This window comes from Dreissena polymorpha, chromosome 14, assembly GCF_020536995.1.
Source record: "Dreissena polymorpha isolate Duluth1 chromosome 14, UMN_Dpol_1.0, whole genome shotgun sequence".
Taxonomy (NCBI): Eukaryota; Metazoa; Mollusca; class Bivalvia; order Myida; family Dreissenidae; genus Dreissena; species Dreissena polymorpha.
The window spans coordinates 63,361,945-63,375,244 of record NC_068368.1 but is presented as its reverse complement, the minus strand read 5'-3'; the positions used below and the strand labels follow the sequence as shown (position 1 = coordinate 63,375,244).

General features: G+C 33.7%; 1 long non-coding RNA gene across 1 annotated transcript; it reads right to left on the bottom strand.

The window, feature by feature from the left end:
- Window positions 1-11,638: 11,638 nt before the first annotated feature.
- On the bottom strand, window positions 11,639-13,232 carry LOC127857634 (uncharacterized). The gene is made up of 4 exons (XR_008038530.1): window positions 13,031-13,232; window positions 12,711-12,830; window positions 12,165-12,287; window positions 11,639-11,871 (listed from the first exon to the last, which is right to left on the bottom strand). It is a non-coding gene; the product is annotated as an uncharacterized LOC127857634 (long non-coding RNA).
- Between the last annotated feature and the right edge of the window lie 68 nt (window positions 13,233-13,300).

The window sequence follows — 13,300 nt, the reverse complement described above, 5'->3', positions numbered from 1 at the left end:
TAAGTTAATTTCGGTAAAACAATATCTTTAATTTGTACATATTTAACAATCACTGATAATATTTGGTAACGCGTTTTGATTAAAAACTAATAACGACAAACGAATAAATCAATGCTAAAGGTGGTTTGCAAGTAAATACCATTTACATAACCTTTATATAACCATGGGTATTAACTGTTAAATGCTTATTCAAAACAACCCAAATCAAACTACTTAATATACAAAACATCATTATTGTAGAGGTTATTATATTGGATGATTAATTTACGCTATTACAATGGAAATACAAATAAAAGTTACCTTCTTTTTTGCAGTTTTGAGAAAGAAAGATTACAGCGGATCGGAAGAAAATGGGGTTCACGGTATAATAGCATTATTTTAATTTATGAGCTAGTGTCATTTTACGTAATACTTTGTTTATAATTTAGGACTCATTTACAACTTAAAGCGGCAATGGAAATCGTACAAGAGCAGTGTTTTTTTTATATAAATACTGTGTGTCCTCTCAAGTAGGAAAGAATTATGTATTCAGATCTTAATGCAAAACAACTAATAACTGTTAACTATATGCGTGTCAATAAAAAACAATTATCATGTACATTTTCAGGAAGCAATCTACCTGACGTTAACCATTTGTCTCACACAAGGTATAGTTTAGACCTGTTTAATTTACCTTATTGTATTTAAAGTACTTATAACTTATTTGAAAGGCTCCCAAGTCCGTTTCCTGGGACTAGAACCTGTTTCCCGTGTCTATGGGGGTGGGGAGATTTAAAGAGTGGGGATCGAACCCGACACCATATCCGCTGCTCTACGGCGACATTATTACCTTGCATTGAATTGCAATTTCGATTTTAATCTCCAAAACCCTCTGTGGCCGCGTATTAGTTGTTAAGTTAGTGTATCAAAACGATTGCTAAATCATTATTAATTATCTTTTTTTACTTAAGAGCTTTGAGTGTTTTGTAACCTTTAATCGTGAAGATTGCTGCGATCCAAAACTGCCTTGCTAAACTAATAGCGTATCGTCTATAAAAGCTCAGATCGAGTAACAATTAATTATAATGTGTTATTTTAAGTTTTTTCTTGCTTTATCATCGTTTTTGTTATTTTAATCAATTGGCAAAGTAGATTTAAAAAAAAATAACAGTTTTATTGCAAGCTAGCTTGAGCAAGTTACATATTGAAATATGATTTGGTGATTTGATGGTGGTTACGATGAAGCATTTAGTAGACTATAGTACCTTATAGAAAACATTAGTTAAATAGAATTGAAGTAGTGTGTATATTTTTCGATATTATGTTCGCGCCACGTTGTCAGGCATTAGACTGTATCTCAATTTCATCAAAGACGCAGCTACATTACGTAATCGCAAATAAGTTTCCAACAATGTGTAACTACATAATATCAGCACTTATTCAAACTACATTCCGTGTAAAAGATGCAAATATGTAATGTTATATGTAAAATAGGTATTCTATCTTGTTTTACTAACTTAATTAAAAAAAGGTTTTCAACTATACCCCTGTTTGCTTAACATATAACTTTTAATGACACTAATTCTGCTATACAATATTTCACAATAATAAAACTTTGGTCGTAATTACGCAATTATATATTTTATAAGCGCTACTTTCGTGGGCTGGCCTCGGCGTTGTGGTAACGAAGACTGTTGGCGAAAATATAGAGATTAGATGTACACCACCCAACGACACCACCTACTTCTTTGTCAGAGCAATTACAAACAAGACATTAACAATTGCCGAATGTGTTAGCAATAAATGCTTCCTTAAAGACGACACTTTAAAAACACTTTACGAGATTAAACATACTGATGATGGAGCAGTTTTAAAATTATTGACCATCGACCAGAATACATATGGCATGTATCAATGCTGTGAAACGTACAAACCGGACATTTGCGGTAGCACGATCGTAAGTGAACAAGATATTTCCTCACAAAAGGACGACGATATGAAAACAGGTACATTTGTCTTCGTTTTTCACTTTTTTGTACGATCATACAACTCATATCGGTTATATTATGGATTTCAATCATATTGAAGATGGCAGACGTACGCTTACATTAAAAAGCTGTACGTACTTTTTTAGTAAATTTTCCGATCTATATACGTGAATTGATTAGGGATGGTTAAACAGCTCATTTAATTTCGTCCTAACATTTTAATTGACTTCAGATTTGTTTGAAATCTCCACTTAATGCATTGCACCTTTATACAAACACATAACCGAACACGGAGAAGCATAGAATCACTAATAAGGCGGGTTCGGGTATGGTGCCGGTCTAATAAGGCGGGTTCGGGTATGGTGCCGGTCTAATAAGGCGGGTTCGGGTATGGTGCCGGTCTAATAAGGCGGGTTCGGGTATGGTGCCGGTCTAATAAGGCGGGTTCGGGTGCCGGTTACAGCTGAGCTTAAATAAGGTTAACCATTGGAGCTGATGAAGGCTTTCCACAATGTTGTACACTGATGAAAAGGGGTACTTCCTTTTTTTGGGGGGGGGGGGGGTGGGAATAATATAAAAGGTCTGACTTACTAAATTTGAAAAGTTTCCAACATTCGGTTGGATGTACGGTATTCAAAATATACAACAAGCTGTTTTGCCATCCCTCGTAATGTCATTGAAAGAGCTCATGACCAACGCCGTCATTTTGCGTTTTTGCTTTCAGAAACTCAACTGGAACAAGTTAACCTCGTCAAAACCAGCGTTTCCAAACAGGAAGGCGTTGTGCAAATTCAGTGTACTTCATCGCTCGATGTTACATTTGAATTTGTTAATGACGTGGTAAAAATCGCGGAATGCATGCCTACAAGAAGGCAGTGCATTATTTTCGATAACCCATATGATGAGTCATACAGCATATCATATAGAAAACACGGGGGAATACTTGCAATAAATCATGCCAACAAAGATGCTTACGGGACCTACAGATGCTTTTCTACAAGGAATACCAGCAATGCACAAAGTGTTACAATTGGACCACAAGATGCCGCTATTGAACACACGACTAACAGTTTTAATGTTGTCGTGAAAGAAGGTAGTTTAATATTAATTCCACGGTCACCTTTGCTTTTGATTTGTAACTGTTTAAGAATGTTGTTTAAGCGAGCTATAGGTTTGAAATGTCATCATGTTTGCAAATTTCCACAAACATACGAATATTAACGATGAATATAATAATAAGTAACTATCCTTAAACGGTACCATATATCAGATGATGTTTAACTGTTTATAATAACGAAAACTTTTCCGCTAATACTGACACGTTTAAGCGTAGATGTCTTATTCCGTTGATGTGCTGGTACTTCATTTTTGAACTGCAATTCTAGTATTTTGTGTATACACGTTTTACCTTTATCGTGAAAACAGTCATTGCATTTACTCGATGTAAACAAATGTTAGTTTTTTGGTTTCTCTTTCTTGTATATAACCTTTTTGTTTTCAGGTGTTAATTTAAGAGGACAACTACCAATATCTGACAACAGCATGAAAAGCATCCTCGGGTTATCAATAACAATATTTCTGTTTACTCTCTTCCTCGTTTTACAGAAGATTTTGCGCTACATTCGAAACCAACGCAAATGAGCGTAAATGTATATTGTTGTAATACGTTATTATACATGTAAGCTTTTAATGTATATTGAGTCCAGTCTTCAACGGTTTTTCTTCGTTATTGTTATGATTTGAGACATTTTTGTGAGTACTTGTGCGTTTATTTCAAACTCTTTTTATACACATTTCGCTTAGGATAATTCCGCGTTTTAGAGTAATGACGCGCACGAATTTCGATACTTTGAAATTAGTTATGATTACTCATGTGTCAAAATATGCTGTAGATTATTGCAAAATAATACACACCAGTGCAGCTATTGTAATCGTACAATCCTTATTTTTCAAACTGTTTATTTTTTATATATATTTGACAAAGACGAGTATTATGCCCCCAAAAGCAATGATAGAGAATGTCTCTATGCTTGTGACATATTAATTCAATGTTATATTCAGATATCAATCCGTCTTTCTGTCGGTTTTCACATCTGTGTCTGCTTGTTCGTATGATTTTGAGTAAAACAATTTCTAAGGGCTACATTTGACACGTGTATAAATGTGCAAATAATACTGTTGTAATGTTACGATTCATCGATTATTTTAATTGTCATCAATTAGCCGTATAGGAAATATCATATAAATTCCATCTGTTGTGGATTTCTTTTTTTCTTTTTTTATTAAATATAAAACATACATTGTATACATGTATGTGATCACAAAATCAACATTCAGCAGCAACGCTGTTCAAACATGTTATACAAGATATGCTAATATATACATGTCGTTGACCGTGTTTTTTCCTTAAATATTTACAAATTATTCATGTGTATTTGTTTCTTTGGTTGTTTGTCATAGGCGCTTACAAAAATAATAAGTATAGTCAAAGGTGAATTGTATAAGGTGGGTAGAAACTACTGGACTGAATTATGAAAGTTTAATGTGTTTCCATTTATGTTCAAATATATGAAGTGCATCGTTGTTTAGGGTTTTCTCTTTTTCTATTTGAATCATAAGTTTTAAATAATTGATAAAACGGTTTATAGTTGGAGTTTGTTTTCTGTGTTTTATGATGAATATGAAATATTTCATTAATATAATCATGTAATTCACAGCGTTATTAATCTCTGGTATTTTGAAGGTATTTACACCTAAACTGATGCCTAAGAGATACAGTTTAATGTTTTATTGTTGTTTCTCTAGAAAGGGTGTAAATTGGTTCCATAGAATTTGCATATGTTTACACTCACAGAAAAGGTGTTTTATTGTTTGAATATGTTCACTACATTTATCACATAGATTTGTGTTGGATAGGTTGCATTTAAAAAGATATTTATTTGTAGCTACGATTCTCTGAATGTATTTATAGTGATAGTTTCTCAGTGTGCTATCAGTAGTTGCTTTATATGGCATTGTAAATATTTGTTTCCAATTAAATTCATTATATCCAAGAACTTTTTGCCGTTTGATTTGAGTGATGGAGGTTTCTGTAGGGTTTTTAATTTGAAGTGTGTAAAATATTTTGTTCGTTTTGTTATTTTTCGCAATTGTGTTTTCTACAAATGTTGTTTGAGTACATGGTGTGTTATTTGAATAGGTTATTGTTTTAATATTTATGGGCATACTTTTAATCAATGTGTAGTACATCAGGAAATCGTTTGTAGGTATTCCGTAAATGTAGCATATATTATCAAAAGAGTAGAAGTCGTTTATCCTGAAGTCGTACAATTGATTGACATATTTTATGTTTTGTTGAAACCAATGTTTATAGAAAAAAGTCTTATTATTGGTAGATATGTCTTTATTATTCCACAAAATGATTTTACTGTTTATTTTGGTTTCTAAATTATTAGTATCTTTACACCATGCCGATAGGACACTATATAGAAATAAGTTTTTTTGAAATTTCATCTAGAATATTATTGCAGATATAACATTTAAAAAGTAAGGGATCACCATTTTTTTATAGATTTTCTTTTGTAGAATAATTAACGTGTACTTGTATAGGTATTATCCAAATATATTTTAACCCAACTTTATTGTATTGCATACAAGAATGAGTCTATTTCTGTTAGTCGGATACCACCATATTCTACTGATTGAATTTATTGAGCTCGCTTAATTTTATCAGGTTTACCACCCCATATGAAATTAAATATTTCTGATTGTATTTCGTTTATAATATCGTCGGGTGGTTTTGGGAGAACTGTTAGTGTATAAATTAGTTTAGGCAGTCCAAAGGTTTTTAACACGGTGTTTTTTCCGATGAGAGTAAATTTACGTTGCTGCCATGATTTTAAACATTGTTTAAATGTTTGCAACTTAGGCAGTATACTTTTATGCCCCCGGTAGGGTGTAGCAGTAGCAGTCCGTCAGTCAGTCAGTGTGTCAGTCTGTCCGTCCGTCCGAAAACTTTAATGGCCATAACTTTTTCAATATTGAACATAGCAACTTGATATTTGACATACATGTGCATCTTATGGACTTGCACATTTTGAGTAGTAAAAGGTGAAGGTCAAGGTCATTCTTCAAGGTCAAATGTCAAATATATGGCGTCTGTCCGTTTCACTGAAAACTGTAACATTGGCCATAACTTTTTCAATAATCAAGATAGCAACTTGATATTTGGCGTGCATGTGTATCTCATGGAGCTGAATATTTTGAGTGGTGAAAGGTGAAGGTCAAGGTCATCCTCCAAGGTAATATGTCCAATATAAAGTGTCTCTCCGTTCGTCCGAAAACTTTAACATTGGCCATAACTTTTTCAATATTTAAGAAAGCAACTTGATATTTTGCATGCATGTGTATCTCATAGAGCTGCACATTTTGAGAAGTGAAAGGTGAAGATCAATGTCATCCTTCATAGTCAAATATATGGCGTCTGTCCGTCCGTCCGAAAACTTTAACATTGACCGTCACTTTTTCAATATTGAAGATAGCAACTTGATATTTGGCATCAGGGTTTTTTTTTCAGAAAAAGGGAAGACGCTGGGCGCTGGGTGAAAGGGGAAAATTGAGTGCGAAAGACACATAATTGGGGAAAAAATAAAAACTGTTTATTTCAATGTCCATAACTCATCTACAGAGGCATGTCTCTGTCCTTTTTGTTCTTCAACACATTCTTCAACAAGTATTAAAGTCAAAGTCCTAACTTAAGTTGGAGGGGTAGATCTAATAATGGGAAATGTTTTCAACTGTTTTTCTGTACTGGGGCCGGGGGACGATGTCAATTTTGTGATTTCAATTTCATAATGAATGGGTAGACGATCTTGATCTGCTAAAGTATTGGAAGGGAAAAGTGCGGCTGCTGCCGATTGTCATCTTTCACTTTCACAATGTTCGATATTGATTACTTCCGAATCCTGCTGGGTTTCAACAGTTTTCGATGATAAATCCTTAAAAAAATGCGTCGATGCGTTTAGTATTTTCCGAGTCCAAACGTTATTTTTTTTTTTCGTATATGAACGCCAATTGTGAGACATTTTTTCTGTTTTCACGTTTACATCTGTGCTTTCACATAACCCGGATGAAATTTCGACTGGTTTCCGGTAATAAATTGACGAAATTCCCTTCTTCCGCAAGACCGGAATCCAGTATAATAGTCACTTGATTCGGTTAGTTGCCCGGTTTCCATGACGTAATTTAAGAGCTATATTTAGAATCACTGGGGTTCCCAGATTTGTGTGTTCGTCGGGAGAGAAAGGGAGCGAGATCATTGTACATGGTACAAATTGGATAAGTGTCGACTTCCCAAAGGAAAAAAACAATTCTTTGAGGGAAAAATATTATATTTTAGGTAAAAATGATATTTATGAAGGAAAATTGTATTTTGAGGGGAACAAGTTCTGGTAGGGGAAGACGCCGAATATCGGCGTCACTTTCTTAGTAAAATAAAACCCTGGGCATGCATGTGTATCTCATGGAGCTGCACATTTTAAAAGGTGAAAGGTCAAGGTCAAGTCATCCTTCAAGGTTAAAGGTCAAATATATGGCATATGTCCGTCCGAAAACTTTAACTTTCGCCATAACTTGTTTATGCCCCTGAAAGGTGGCATATAGTTCTTTAACTGTCCGCCTGTCTGTTCGTCAGTCGGTCCGTCCGTTTGTCCGTCCGTCCGTCCTTTCGCCCGTCTTAAAACTTTAACATTGCCCATAACTTTTGCAATATTGAAGATAACAACTTGATATTTGGCATTCATGTGTATCTCATGGAGTTGCACATTTTGAGTGGTAAAAGAATAAGGTCAATGTCATCCTTCAAAGTGGAAGGTCAAGGTCAAAGGTCAAATTTTGCAATATTGATAATATCAACTTTATATTTGGCATGCATGTGTATCTCATGGAGCTGCACATTGTGAGTGGTCAAATGTCAAGGTCATCCTTCAAGGTCAAAGGTCAAATTTTGCAATATTGAAGATAGCATCTTGATATTTGGCATAAATGCATATCTCATGGAGCTGCACATTTTGAGTGGTGAAAGGTCAAGGTCATTCTTCAAGGTCAAAGGTCAAATTTTGAAATATTTAAGATATCAACTTAATATTTGGATTTCATGCGTATCACATGGAGCTGCAAATTTTGAGTGATAAAAGGTCAACGTCAAGGTCCAACGTCAAGGTCAAAGGTCAACATTTTGCAATATTGAAGATAGAAACTTGATATTTGGCATGCATGTGTATCTCATGTAGGTGCACATTTTGAGTGGTGAAAGGTCAAGGTCATCCTTCAAGGTCAAGGTCAAAGGTCACATTTTGCAATATTAAAGATAGCAACTCGATATTTGGCATGCATGTGTATCTTATATAACTGCACATTTTGAGTGGTGAAAGGTCAAGGTCATCCTTCAAGGTCAAAGGTCAAATTTTACAATATTGAAGATAGTTACTCCATATTTGGCATGCATGCGTATCTCATGGAGCTGCACATTTTGAGTAGTGAAAGGCCAAGGTCAACGGTAAAATATATGGCTTCAAAGCCGCGCAGTAGGGGGCATTGTGTTTCACGAACACAGCTCTTGTTTAGAACTGCTTCGTTTTCATTGTTTGTAAAGGTTATTCCTAACGTTGTGGCTTCGTCTGATGTCGACTTGAATTTCATTTCTTTTTTTAGATGAATATTACTATGTTTCCATTTACCTACTCGTAACACAGTGCATTTACTTTTGTTTAATTTAAGGCCAGATGCAATTCCGAAAAGGGTTTGCGACTCTATAAGGTTATTGAATGAGTAACTATTATCGTTACAAAATAAGTGGCATCGTCAGCAAAAAGGGACTGATTAATTTCTTCGTCTGGTTCTAGCGATATGCCATTGATATGTTTATTTGATTGGATGTAGTGTGATAGATACTCAATGCATATAATAAATAGCGAGGATGAAAGTGGACATCCTTGTCGAACACCTCTTTCAATGTTAAAACTGTTTGAGAGAAAGCGACTTTTAATAACTATGCTGTTAATATCGCTATAAAAATGTTTGACCCATTTTATTAGACTTTCAACAAAATTCATATTTTCTACGCAAAAGAACATAAACGAATAATCAAGTGAATCAAATGCTTTTTCAAAGTCTGCGAAGAAAATAAGAACGGAATTGTTTGAATGATTAAAATAATGTATGCATTTTTGTATCAGAGGTACGTTTTAACCTACATAACGTCCTTTTATAAAACCAGATTGAGATCTTGCAATGATCGATGGTAATATTTCTTTAATTCGGTTTGCTATACTTTTAGTTTCTATTTTGTTATAATTGTTCAGTCGACTAATTGGACGCCAGTTTGACAAAGATTCTAAGTTTTTTCCTGGTTTTGGAATGAGTGATATTATACTTAGTTTTTGAAGGGTAGTTATGTTTCCGATGTTAAAAGAATACTTAAGTGAATTAATTAAATGTGTTTTAATATCATTCCAGAATATTTTATAAAACTCGATAGTTATGCCATCAGATCCTAGACTTTCGTTATTTTGCATTTCTGTAAGTGCTAATCCACATTCGTATTCATTAAGTAATCCGTCACACATTTTTTTTCCTCCTGATTTAGAGCATGATGTATATTTTTAAAAAGTGTGTTATTTTCGATTTTTTTTCGTTTATAAAGGGATTCGAAAAATAAACTTTGTTCTTCTAGTATTGGAATTCTGTTTGTTATTTTTTCGTCATTTACTACTTATTCGTGTACAGTATTTTGTTCGCTTCTGCATTTTTCAATGTTTGCGAAGTATTTTGTGGGGTTTTTTTTCATTGTGTTCAACATGCTGTGCCCGCGCTCGTAGTATTATGCCATTGAGATGTGTATGATAGATTCCTTCTAATAGTTGTTAGTTTGATGCAATTTCATTTTCCATGGTGGTACTATCATTTGTGTTTGTTTCATGCAATTGGCCTTCAAGTTTTTCAATAATTTTGATGGTTTCAGTTTCCTTTAATTATGTTCCATAAGGTGTTTGGGTTTGCATCTGTATTTTTTTTTTACTTTATTAAATATATCTTGTTTTATTTGTTTTTGATATTGTGTATCTAATAAGATGCTGTTATTAACTTTGAAGTAGCCTGGTCCTCTTTCAGGTTGTATTTTATGAAGTTTAAGTTCAACTAGAGTGTGGTAAGTCATAAATCCTGGTTAACATGTATCAATAATATTGCAGAGTGACTCAGAGATTAAAAAGTAGTCTAATCTGCAAAATATTGTTGGTTTTGTGTTTGAGTGCCAGGTGAATTTGCTCTCGTTTGGATTTGCTGTACGCCAAATGTCTATTAAATTGCAGTTTTCAATTATGTTATTCAAAATGTTTCTTTTTTAGGATGGATGTAAAGGTTTCCATTCCTTTTATCAATAAATGGGTCAAAAACAATATTGAAATCACCACCAATTATATTGTTTTTATTTTGGTTATTAGTAACAAAGGTTTGTAAAGTTTCGAAAAAATGTGGAATCATCTATGTTTGGACCGTAAACGTTGATTAATGTTAATTCTGTTCCGTGTATTTTGATATCTATGTTTTATGGATTTCGCTAACGTATTACAAATAAGGTATGGTAAAAGACAAATCATATCCAATATTTATAGATTAATGGCGGCAGAAATATGACAAGCTATTTGAAAATACCTTTTTTGATCAGTAAAGTCATGTATGCATATAATTACACTAATAAATCTTTATTTTTTATTTGTAATATTCAATGTTTCACTGGTTTCGATGTGTTTACATTTATGATTAAGGGACACAAAACGCATATTATCAATTATCGGCCGGGGTCTTTTTTTACGCTATAAAAATAGCTTCTGTTATGTTCTGTTCATATGTAAATTAAGTTTGCAAGCAATTCATGTATAAATCAATTAATCGCCAAGAGATATATTTTCATCACATATATCGCTCTATAATGTCGAAATTAATTCTAATATATATTAAGCACCGGGAGGTAAATATTTCGGTCCCCACTGTCGGAGCGTTAATTAGATCTTCCCTTAAGACGCCAAGTTATGGTTCTTCACAGGTAACAGACTCGATAACATTTTAATAAGCTTTAAATTTTTCTATGAACTCGAGATTATAAAGATTATACTAAAATGAAATGTTCCTCCTGATTCATTTCTTCCCAAGGAAAGTGTGTAATGAAACATAATACATTGTTTTAAATAGTTTGATTAACCATATTGTGTCAATGTAATTCAATCACACTATATCTCGGTGTAGACTGACATCTCATCTTGCTTCGATCGACGCAGATTTTCGTAACGAGCAATGTCTTGCCTAAATAATAATAAAGGCAATATTAAACCAGCTGTTCACAGTGGGAAGATGGATGGTTCATTAAACAAATTTATTAAGAATGAAATACACGTTTATACTTTACATAAATTTGTCCGTATTGAAAATGCAATGTATTTCATGAAATCAACGACACAAACACATACGTACCCTGGGATTCCGGGCAAATCAACCTCGACTGATTCTGGAAAAAAAACACATGTACACTACATAAAATCTACGTAAACAAAATACACTGGAGCTAATTTTACTTATAATCAGTTCGATTGAAAATTACCTGGCAAGCACTGCATTTCAGGAATAATTTCGTAACATTGAACACAAGATGTAGCAAGTTTTGGCGTTTCCGTGCTTGTTGTCGCGGTATTATTGCACGTGGATGGTAAAATATCGATGTATGAGACCCAGTCATATTGGTTTACAGTTGTCGGCCTTTCTTCAGTTTGCCTGTTGGAAACATGATCTGGAGTCGCCAGCATGTTGGTTTGTAGATTACCAGAGAGCATGATTGGAATACTATGCGATCCTGAAGTTTGCATATCCATTACATGTTAATTAGCATTGCATGTATACCAAGAGTACTTTTATCATAGTCTTGTGTAGTTATAGGTGATCACATCAACTCATGTAACTTGCTTTGTTTAAAATAGACATGAACAATATGTCACAAGCATCTCACGTGTTATTTACAGAGTTTAGATTAGATACTTTAACTTGCGTTGAATATTTCTTATTTCAAAAAGCAGTCTTTTGACATGAACAAAGTTTGTTTGATAATCTTGCAATGACCAACACAGATGAGGCAAATCAAATAGCTACCTGTCCTGAATGTGTTGCATTGTCTGTAAACACATATAGATAAAAACCCTGTTGCCAACAAAAGAAAAATCACTCCTGCTGTTGAACTGGCTATGATCACTGTGATCCCAATATTTCGCGAATCTAAAACACACATTATATATAAATACATATATAATCGTTAATTTCATGTTAGATGATTTGACATACATGAACACAATAGCGTCCATCGAATAGCAAAGTAGGGATTGTCACGGTTTTTATCACATTACACACAGTTTAGTACTAGTTTGAACATGGTAAGTAGGTCTATTGTAATTTTGCTGCTAGTTATACTTAAGATATATTTTTTAAATGTACAGTCGGTTTTAATTAACAACTAATAACGGAATATTAACGAGTAACAGGTTGTAAATGTATATATAAGACATTCGCGATGCGACAAATATTGTATGTCTAAGTCAGGGTCAAGAAAGGATAATTATTTCATATGATAAAAAACCTTACTCGAAATGTACATTGAAAATGATATGCTTTAAGTTTTGTCAAAATGCATATTCATTTTACCTTTTAAATCGGGGATCGCTCTTGATTCCTAACCGTCACGAGATGTTACTTCGGACACAACGGACATCTCGTTCGTAAATGTAACTTCTTGCAATTTTTCTTTGGTTGAAACTCGGATGCCTAAACACGTCAATGTTTAATTTTTTATATCCGTTACCAATGACAGGCATGCGAATGTTGTAGATATCTACATTTATTATTCGAACTTAAACAGTTAAAATAAAAATATAAAACACAGTGGACAAGAGGATATATCGTAAACCATGAGTTGAAAGGATTGAAAAATGTCAGAACAATACTTCAATCTAGTTGATACGCACCTAGCATGGATACATTGACAATGTTGCTATAACTTGGATCTGCGTCGTGAAATGTTGCACATCTCCAATGATCTATTCTTTCAACATCTTGACTTCTTTCAGTCACGTTGCATACCACCCGACTGTTATTAATGCAATTACACTGAATTTCTTCTGATTTTAAGGAACTCGTTACAACACATTCTTGATACGAGCTTGCAACTTTAACAACATTTACAAATGGTGCTCCGTTGTGTTTCGTTCTGTAAAATACTGTAAGTGTAATGTTGC